The sequence below is a fragment of the Lepidothrix coronata genome, unplaced genomic scaffold, assembly GCF_001604755.1.
Source record: "Lepidothrix coronata isolate B3197 unplaced genomic scaffold, Lepidothrix_coronata-1.0 Scaffold47, whole genome shotgun sequence".
In the NCBI taxonomy this organism is placed as follows: Eukaryota; Metazoa; Chordata; class Aves; order Passeriformes; family Pipridae; genus Lepidothrix; species Lepidothrix coronata.
In genome coordinates this window covers 1363480-1373599 of record NW_016690227.1, presented here as the reverse complement: position 1 = coordinate 1373599, position 10120 = coordinate 1363480, and the positions used below count along the sequence as shown (strand labels likewise).

The window sequence follows — 10120 nt, the reverse complement described above, 5'->3', positions numbered from 1 at the left end:
ATGGGCTCCAGAACAGGACAAAAGTGATTTTGGCTGTGATCCATCTTGTCTTCTGTTCTCACATGCTGGAGTGCAGGAGTTTGCCTGCTCAGGAACAAGAGAAGGGATTTTATCCACTCCTTACACCAGTAAGGAAAAACCTGTGTAAACCATAGAGGGAAGGTATGATCCCTGCCTCAGAAAAGAAGTCTTCTGATAAGCACAGTGAATCACATTAAAGGCAGTAACATGGAGGTTGTTAATTAAACCATTATATAAAAAGAACTTGCTTTAGCAATTTACTTGCATCAGGCATTTCTAAAATATATGCTGTCCCACCCAGATTTTTCATGAACTGCAATCTTAGGACATGTCTCTATTCCCAGCTGTGCAGGGCAGATAGCATTTGTCATGCAACGAGTCAGAGGCAGATGAGAGAGAGCTGATTCCTGCAAGGCAGCTTAAACAGGTTACAGCACCTCATACTGCACCACGAGCAAGCCAAACCACAAGGAGAGCTTTGCACAAAGCAAAGCTTCAGGTTTGCTGCTGCTTTATTCTTACATGAACCAAGCATCAGCCAGCACTCACCAACTCTCTCTCCGAACCATGTTTAATTTATTGAATTGTTTCATTTGTCACAACCACAAGGGTGCTTTAAAGCTTGAAATGTATTATGTCACTAAGAAAGGCATGATCAGAGAGGGCAAACTGTCCTGCCATTACTGTCATTACTACAAGCCATTAAGAAGCATGGTCAGAGTTTTAATTATTCCCCTAATCATTGCATCATATCTTGTTTGGGTTATGGTAAAATGTTTTACGGGCTGGTCACCATTCCAAAAAGTGACAGAAATTAATCAACAGCTGTTTCACTGTGGTCTGGAGATGCTGACCCTAAGGCAGACAAATCCCAAATCACCTCTCCATCAACATGTGTGGCTGCTGAACTGTACGGCTTTGATTCCCCATGTGCTGGTAGGAGAGGTGGGCTTGACACCGCTGGCATTACTAGAAGAGTCCTCTACCTGGAAAAGACACATAATAGACAAAAGATAAACACATAATACACAAAAGATAATAATAATAGACACATAATACACAAAAGATAAACACATAATCCCAGCGTATGCCTTTTGTCCTGTGCCCACCAGGGACTGGGGGTGCAACAGGAAGAGGAGCCAAAGAAAAGGCTAGTTTTCTTGAGGACACTGCCGAAAAGCTGAAGATGAGACCATATTGTTTTTAGACAGCAGCTTTCCAGAGGGAATCAGCATGGTTTTTATCTGGCCAACTGCCTCAAAATGAGTCGCTCTAAATCAGTCCCCTGGAATCCAGGCAATGTAAACCTTTCCTGTCCCCAGCACATGCCAGCATTCACAGCTGCTGAGATGTGGGCATGCTCCTGCATCCCAAAAATAAATCGTGATCATAGCCGATATACCCAGCCCTGCACCCAAGGCTGCAACTGTCTTAAAGGCCAGCTGTGGAAAATGCAAGGCACTTGGATGATTAGGAAGTGCTGGCTATAGAAGGGAAGAGAACACAGCAAAACACTTTTCATAATTTGTGAGTTGAGAAGCCAGGAAGACAATAGATACAAGTTAAGACATGGAAAGGGCTGAGATGGATGGAATGAAATGTTTTTGGAGGGCAGAAAGCACAGATGAATTGAGCTATCTCCAAACCATTGCCCATGTCTTCTCTGGTTGGCTTTGATGGGGCTACACTGGAGTACACCACCCAGAGGTCAGGTGGACTGAGAATTTTTGTGTGATAATCTCTTAGTCCTTATGAAAGCCAAGAGAGTAATGAGACAGTGACACTCTACTGAAGCCAGGCAAAGTGCCAGATAGTATAGAATGCCCACTGGAGTGTCCCATCACCTCTAATATGATGGGTGGTTTAGTGACTTTGATTGCTGAGTCACTGGATCATAGGAAAAATTAAGAACTGGTGAATAGTGAGTTCAAATTGACACTACTGAAATGATGAATTGCTTTGTATCTTGAGGAACACTTCAGTTGCAGAAAAAAGAAATCATGCCAAGAGCTCATTATTTAGCCCTGTCTGTCCTTTGATCCGGAGAGGTGAGATGATTGCCAGACTCCCATTTTATACTGGAAAGAGCTGAGGCTGCTCAGCACCTTGCAGAGGCAGATCCTGGAGCTATTTATGAGGAAAATTTGCACGTAGTGATGATCTTAACCACTAGGTGAAAGAACACTGCAGTCTGCCAAAGTCCCAAATGCATCAGCTAAAAGTGGTAGTAAAAGGAGATTATTTGCTGCTACTGACTGTGTTTAAATACTGGGTTCTCCAAGTGAAAAGAAATCTGCATAAAATATAGCTTATAAAAAATATTATATCCTACAACAACAGCCTAGACACCTTTTGTGAAAGACAAATGGTTTAATTATAAACTGATGCTGTTAAGAATACATTCTCCTATCATTATAACTGTGATTTTTGGAGCTGAAGTTTGTGATTATTCTTTTTAATTTTCATTTTGGGTGGAAGATAGCACTGTTTAGAGAAGAAACAGGACAGAAATGAGGGCAAGAAATTTAAGAGAAGACATCACACAGCAACTTCCCTTTTCCTACCAGTCATAATATAATTAAGAAATAGCTCTATTACACTCACTGTTCACCTTTCAGAGCTGGGGATGAGAGTTACACGAACAAGACCACAGGAAACTCCATCTCCCTATAAAGTAAAGAATACGACAGGGCAGGTTGCAAAATGCTGACATAAGCAGTAACTTGCTGCTCATAAAAAAAAGACATGGTCAAACTGCATTGGATAGAGATCATTGAGGAGGTGATTAATCAGATTATGAACTGCCTGAAATCTAAAGGCCATGGTCTGATGATGTGCCCCCTTTCACATGTCCTGTTGTCTGACTTCTCCCGGGCCCATTGTCTAATCACATAAAGTATGTGGTTGTTTTTTCCCCCCACACCTAGACTGTATAATGGGCAACCAGTAAAAACTTCCTGAGAAAATAAACCAAATTCTCCATTTCCAAATGGCATACGAATGATTAAGCATAACTGAGGATCCTGAGAAAAGAAGTTAATTTTGCTGCATATGCTTGAACCCATACTCAGTTTAAAACGTGACTTTTAACTGCAAAAGTAAACTTTAAAATAATTTTAAGTGTGAAGCCTGACATCCTAATATTCTATGGACCAAGGGGCTGTGTCACTTAAGATGTGGTGCGCAAAGTTACTTATATATTTGGAAATCAAATTTAGATCAGAAAAATGGAACCACTCACAAGGATTCCTCAAAATAATAAGATAATTACTCTGAGAAAGAAGATTCTGGCAGAGTCATTACCATTTTCTATCCCCTAATAAAAGGACTCTTCTGTGCTCAGCTGTGTTGCTCGTCCTAGTGTGACTAGGTCAGTCCCCATCAAATGTAACTTACCTCTTTCCTCAGGCCCCATTTTTTATTAACTTACTGAGGTTTGGCTACCCATTTGTTTTTTCTTTGGAATGTTAAGAATCTTGAGCTTATCACAGCCAGCATCATAACAGGCAGATAGGAACCAATTTGGTGAAAGAAAGACTAGCCTCTTGTACCCCTGAGTGTGCTTGGAGGATGCGCAGCTTCTCCAGGCTCCTAATGACCTCACAAACAGGTCTTGTAATGACCTTCCTGCATGAGGGTCTCATTCACTGAAACACCTTAGCACCTGAGGAAAACAAGTCAGGTTGAACAGCTCTGTCTGACATAAAGAGACAGAATAAAGAGGGCACCATTGCGTGTACATGACATAGTGTCTGGGCTGAAATGCCCACAGCAGGAGGTGCACTGTGAATCTTATGTTCACATGTGAATCTTATGTTCACATGTGACTTAGGATTATATCACCATAAACTATTATGGCTTTGTTTTTTACAGTTCTGACAAATATAGCTATGAGTACTCAGGACAACAAGGCTCATTGAGTTTTTCTGCACTTGTATATCATAGATGTTCATCTCTGAAATGCTGAAAGATTATTCATTTTCTTATAGACCATCTGCAACATCCTAGAACAAACGCAAAAGCCTTTTAGTTAAAACCTAAAATAAAAGTTCATATTCTGCAAGAGGCAGAACAAAGAAGACCCTGATCATGGGATTGAATTTCTAGCACAGATGCTCATCTTGACTTAGTTTCAGGAGTTTGAGTGCACCATGCAATTAGGCAAACTCTTACCCAATACATCCCACCACTGGAGCTCTAGTGACTTGTGTCAGATGCCAATGATGTTCTAACCCTGCAGCTCAGCAGCCTCCTTCAAACAACAAAAATTCATGCCACTTTTCTGGTTCTCCCTACTGTAGTTTTAGACAAGATAAATTTTGAAGCAGACAACTAAATAGTACCATTTCATTCTTGCCCTAGATCTGGTAGCCACCCTTTGCTTATTTGCTAGGCAGATGAAGTCTCATGGGGTAGTTTTTGAGACACAGAAACTGGGAGCTACACAGTGAACTGGATTGTCAGACAGCTTGGGAGATGTTGTCCTTTCTTAAAGTGTGGTAACACTGGAGAATAGGAGACATCTTATTTCCCTTAGTGATAATGTCCTTACCATGCAGGGGCAAAACTATTCAGCCCTTCAGCATTCATAGTTTATCCAGTCAGGAAACACATTATTGTCTCATAAAATGGAACACCTGTCTCATTTTCCATTAAATATTAACAGCAGCACCATGGAAATGAACTGTAATGGTGTTACTATAGTAATGTTCTGGGTAAATCTTATTACAATGTACTGTGGATGTCAACAAACAGAAAGAAAGCATGAAATCACAAAATTTATAAATAATTGCAGACTGGTGTGATTTAGACACCACTGCAACCTTCTGGCACAGGTAACTGTACCAAGTACTTTTTCATCCTTCAGTCCTGAGCTATAGAAATGGTAACACTTATCACTTCTGAAGTATCTTCATTATCAGTAGATATCAAAGCATTTGCCTAGGACTGCAAAGGGCCTTTGCAGGGTGCTTCTGTAGCAGATGAAAGCCGGGTACAGACAGCACCTGGAACCAGTTACATTAGCTGCAAGACAGGGGCTACAGAAATAGGGCCAGCACCCTGACGCCTGCTCTCCAGCACCCTCTCTTATCCACTTAGCAATGCTTGCTATATAAGGGACAGCATGCCACGTCTGCTGACAGCTTATATCCCACACAATCTCCTTAGCTCTGCTGCCTGGTTCCTGACCTTTGTGGGCAGAATACACCAAATCGGGGCTCTGAGAACCTTGCTTAAAAAAGTCATGTACTTCACTGTTCCCTGCTTCAGCCCAGGCAGGAAGTGGCAGTACCGAAATACCTCACTGAAGGCTGTTCCTGCTGCTTCCCAAGCCTGACGTTCCCATTCTTGTTCCTTGTGGACAAGGCTTCTGAAACTTCTGAGTTGTGCTGGGAGTCTCCAGGCTTTCTCAGGAGCTTTTCCATTGGTCCTGGGTTTAGCTGAACTGGAAATCTGCAAGAATAGCCTTTGTCCTGCCTCTGCTGTGTTCCTGTTTCTCAGCCTCACTGAAACAAAAGTTGCACAGGAACATTTTCAGTGTCGCAGATGAATAAGATTTTCCTGTAACGAATAAAAAGTTCCTGTCTCAACTCCTGCAAATTTCTAGATCGTGGGCCCTTGCTGAGGCTCAGCCACTTTACGCTCAAAAGCCAGCCACTGACATTTTGCCCAGCTTTAGTCCTTCATATAGCAATTTCTTTAAAACACACTACCAAATAAATGGTTTATACTAATTTTGCGGACCCAAATCAGCAACTAATGCCACAGACAAGAAAGACAGAAAATCACTGAAGACTCAGTTTTGGTGTTTCTTCATGTTTCTCAAATTTCCCGAAAGCAAAGCTCTTCAGAGCTCCATAATATTCTCTGTTCTCACCAATGGCGTCCAAATGCTACCGCCAGGGACACAGTAATAATTGAGCTGGGAAACTGTGACTTCAATTGAAATTTGTAAGTTCATAAGCCAGAAAATAAATTACGAATTACCCCAAAAATTGACAATAAAGTCTTACCTATACAGCACCTCCATATACTCTCTGTATGTTATTTCCTTAAAAAAAAATGGTACTACTTTTAGAAATAATTCCGAGATGTCTTTATTTAATACAAGTGCTCTTTACTCTGTGATAATTACTGTGCACAATTACTCTGTGATAAATTCAGACTTTCATCATACTATCTATCTACCATACAGGCCTTGATGGGGGAAAGAAAAATTGTGATGGGTTAGTTCTGGAAAGACAAAAGCTGCCTACAATAGATTTTCCATACATCCTAACAATCCTTAAATGGAAGGAATATGAGAAAGAACACTTAAATGTCTAGTTTCTGGGTTTTGCCTTGATAGAGTTTATACTTTGGTATAGTCCCAGACTAAGCAGTGTGTAGGAATTGAAGGGAAAGAGAGATTTTCATTGTGAAGGAAAGATAGGTTTTTTAGAGATTTGGAGGGGGAAGTTAACAAGACTTTCTGTTTGAAGCTGATCCGGGGCTTGTCTGACAGTTCCAGGACAGATGCTCAGGGATTTTTACAATTGTAGGGGCCTGATAAACACTGCTTGGGACTATTTCAGGACCCAGCTGAGTGATGACAAGATTTACAAATGTATATGTGAATAAATAACCTTACAGCTTCTTGTAGGACAGCAGCTTTTGTTACTTGAGTTGTTTGTAGGGTGATAGTATTTGTTAATTTAAAATATTTATCTGATCTGAAATTGCAAGAAGTGGTTGCTTTAATGGCTTTTTTTCCCCTTTTTTTCCTAATTGTTCTTCAATGTTATCCTGTTAAACATTTTCAGTCATCTAGTCCAGGTGCTACAATTATGTGATATAGCACAGTATGATAAAGCCAATAAATAACCAGAGCAAACAACTTGCAAAATAACTACAGGCAGATTATTAAACTTACCCAAATCATCCAGCAAATTTTTGCAGCAAATTACATTTACAGGCAAAAGTAGGAAAGATTTCATATTGCTGCACAGTCCAGAGAAAAGACAATGTCAAAGAAATTTGTGCAATGCTGGCTTCAATGCTCTTCAATGATACTTTTTGTCCAATAGATCTTATTTATACACTTTTTATTGAACTTGGCCTTAAAGTAGAACAAGAACCCATCAAGTACATTCTCTACCTCATAGAATTTATATTCTGTCACTAAAAAGTAGTATTAATGAATACTACAGTGTTTCAGACCATAAACTTCAATTCTGAATTACTGAGGAGCAGGTATCAATGTTATTTTATACTTGAATAGACAAATTTAAAAGGATTTTCTTTCCATACAAGACCAGTGTTACATTTAATGCCACAAAGACCTTACACACTCATCAAAAATTAACTTTAATTTCTGAAAAAGCTGTTGCTTAAAAAATTATTTACACATAGTTAAGAAGACAAAAGAGGGAGACTATGGAGCTGAGTTCTGTGTAACTGCTCTGAGACTGAAAAATGTAAACAAATAAAAAATAGAAGCAATAATCCAGTTCAGTTGTGTCTAATGGCAGATAATGTTGGTGATAAGTACTGTAATATGTTCTGCCTTCTTATCTGGAAAGACCACAAATAATGACTAACTACTGATAAAAATAACAATCCCTTTGCAGACTAGCTTTTTCCCCTCCAACAAAATGTGGACTCCGTGAACAAGAGCCCTGTGATGATGATGACCTCTGAGTAACTTATGTGTTGTCTTGGAATAAATTTTTAATTTATGACTGTGTTGATTATGCTTGCTGAAGGGGAAAAAGCTCGAAGATCCCAAACCCCCACCTCCTCTGCTTTTTCATCCTCCGATGTTTTATTTTCCCAGCAGTCCAGCTGCACTCTCCTCATACTGTGTGTATTGTTGGGATTATCTTCAGCCATGTGAACTATAAACATGGCTCACTGCAGCCCAGCTAACAGAGTGGCAAAGGGCCAAGAAGGAAAATCATCCTGTTCATCTGAGAGGCATCTGGAAAATGGACCCAGAAAGGGTCTTCGCCTTGATCTGCTGGAAGTTCTCTGACATCACAATGACAAAGCAAAGCCCACAAAAAAGAAGAGCACATGTTTGTAGGTGATGGTATACTCCCAGGTAATAATCATGACCACAGTGATTTTGGTTCTGGCTGGTTTTTTGCTTTTTTTTAAGTTATGAGGGAAGGAAAAACTTGTCCTCATTTCCCACCAGAGGTAGGGTTGTTCTTCAGCAACACATTTTCAGAGGCTGAAAAGTAGAACTTGAGGACTCACTTTCTAACCACTATGACTTTGGGTAATGCAATTTCTCTGCATCTCAGGTTCATCATATGTAAACATGGAAAGCAAATCCGCACACTCCTTTATAACGTATTCTTGTAGCTGTAATGTCCAGTGTTGAGCTTTCTGCTACAGAGAAGTATTTTATGTTACTAAAGGCTACCTGAAGAGTAAGGATAATGACAAAAAAGGTTTGAAATCACTTAATACCCCTGAGAAAAACTAATTCTCTTTAAAACTATTGCACAGTAAAGGCCAAAGAGGAAATTAAGAACATAAAGAGCTCTCTGTATCTATGTCTGTGGTGATACTGATATAACAAGGCGTACCAGGGCTAGTCCCTAATTAAAAGAGAATAGTTGTCTGATTAATGGGCAGCACCAGATGGCATCAAAAGAGTTGCCTTTTTTAGCTTATTTCAGGCTTATTTGCTTATTTCAGTCTGTGATGAAATTCTCTTCGGTGAAGTATCACCTAGAAATTTATGTTCCCTCCACAAATTCCTCAAGTGCCTGGGAAGCAGTGTTCAGAATAGAGCAGTTTAACAATCTTATCGTGTGCTGTTGTTAACACTCAAACCATATTTTCATTTCTTTACATCTGATGCACTTACTTTACAGTTTGGTGAAGGAGAGAGAAGGGCTTCATCTCCAACCCTGGTTACCAATGTGCAGCCATGCTGATGCTGGAGTCAGCAGTATCAGAGCACATATGAAAGCCCTATTGCCAATGACCCTCAGCACAAATCTAAATTTTAAAGGTCAAACTTTGGTTCTGCCTTTTTTTTTTTTTTACTCAGAAAGCTAATGTCCTCAGGAAAGCAAGCTATTTCCTTTTATTTTATCGGTTAGTGGAAAGCAGCTGTACTGCTTAGCATAATTAACAAGGAGGTCAGACAGTAATGCTTTGTATACAGTAGTGTTATATGCACCACTACGGCAAGTAATTGCCCGTAAAAACAGTATCTTGTAAAAATAGTTGGGAAAATCCCCCTCCCCTGAGGAAAAGAGTAGGAACACAGTACTTCCTTTTAGTCATCATTGAAAACATTACCCCTTCAGGTTCTTCAAGACCAGAAAATCATTTATCAAAAAGATTCAGGAAGGAATCCACGGTAATACTCATTACTGTTTACTGAAAATTTGCAACTGACTATTGCCAATACACACGAAAAATATCCATGTAAAAGGAAGGCAATTGCATGCAGTGCTGCCTTTACTACCCCTCCTGGTGTGTCCAAAGATAGTTTTAAAAATATTACTAGTTGATCTTCTCAATAGTTTCCTGTAAGTTCCATTTTTGACAACTTTTGCTCATGTCTTCTTTGACTGCTAAACAACATATTTCTACAGGCAGGTGGAAGAAAAGCCATTGGTATATAGGCTCATTCATGATAAAATATCTACTTCTTTCCTGCTGAAGCCAGCTGAGGCAAGAACAGGAGGCACATTTTCAGAAATACTGAACAGGCTAACTCAACACTAGCTCATGCTGAGTCATCAGGAAACTGAGAATGCTCGAGAAAATGGCAAGACAAATGGCATCCCTCTTAAGCTAAGTTTGTACTGTTTAGAATAGAATAGAACAGACTATTTGGAAGGGATCTACTACGCCCATCTGGTCCAACTGCTCAACCAATTCAGTACTGACCAAGCTAAAACTCGTTGTTAAGGGCACTGTCCAATTGATTCTAAAATATTGACAGGCTTTGGACATCAACTACCCATCTAGGAAGCCTGTTCTAGTTTGGACTCCTCTCTCAGTAAAGAAATGTTTCCTGATGTTCAGTCTGAATGTCCTCCGGTGCAGCTTTGTACTGTTGTCTAATTTGGGTTTGATCTTTTTTGATAGC

At 39.9% G+C, this 10120-nt stretch overlaps 1 long non-coding RNA gene across 1 annotated transcript; it reads right to left on the bottom strand.

The window, feature by feature from the left end:
- Nucleotides 1–978: 978 nt before the first annotated feature.
- LOC108497364 lies at nucleotides 979–4207 on the bottom strand. The gene is made up of 3 exons (XR_001874782.1): nucleotides 4195–4207; nucleotides 2633–2688; nucleotides 979–1007 (listed from the first exon to the last, which is right to left on the bottom strand). It is a non-coding gene; the product is annotated as an uncharacterized LOC108497364 (long non-coding RNA).
- Between the last annotated feature and the right edge of the window lie 5913 nt (nucleotides 4208–10120).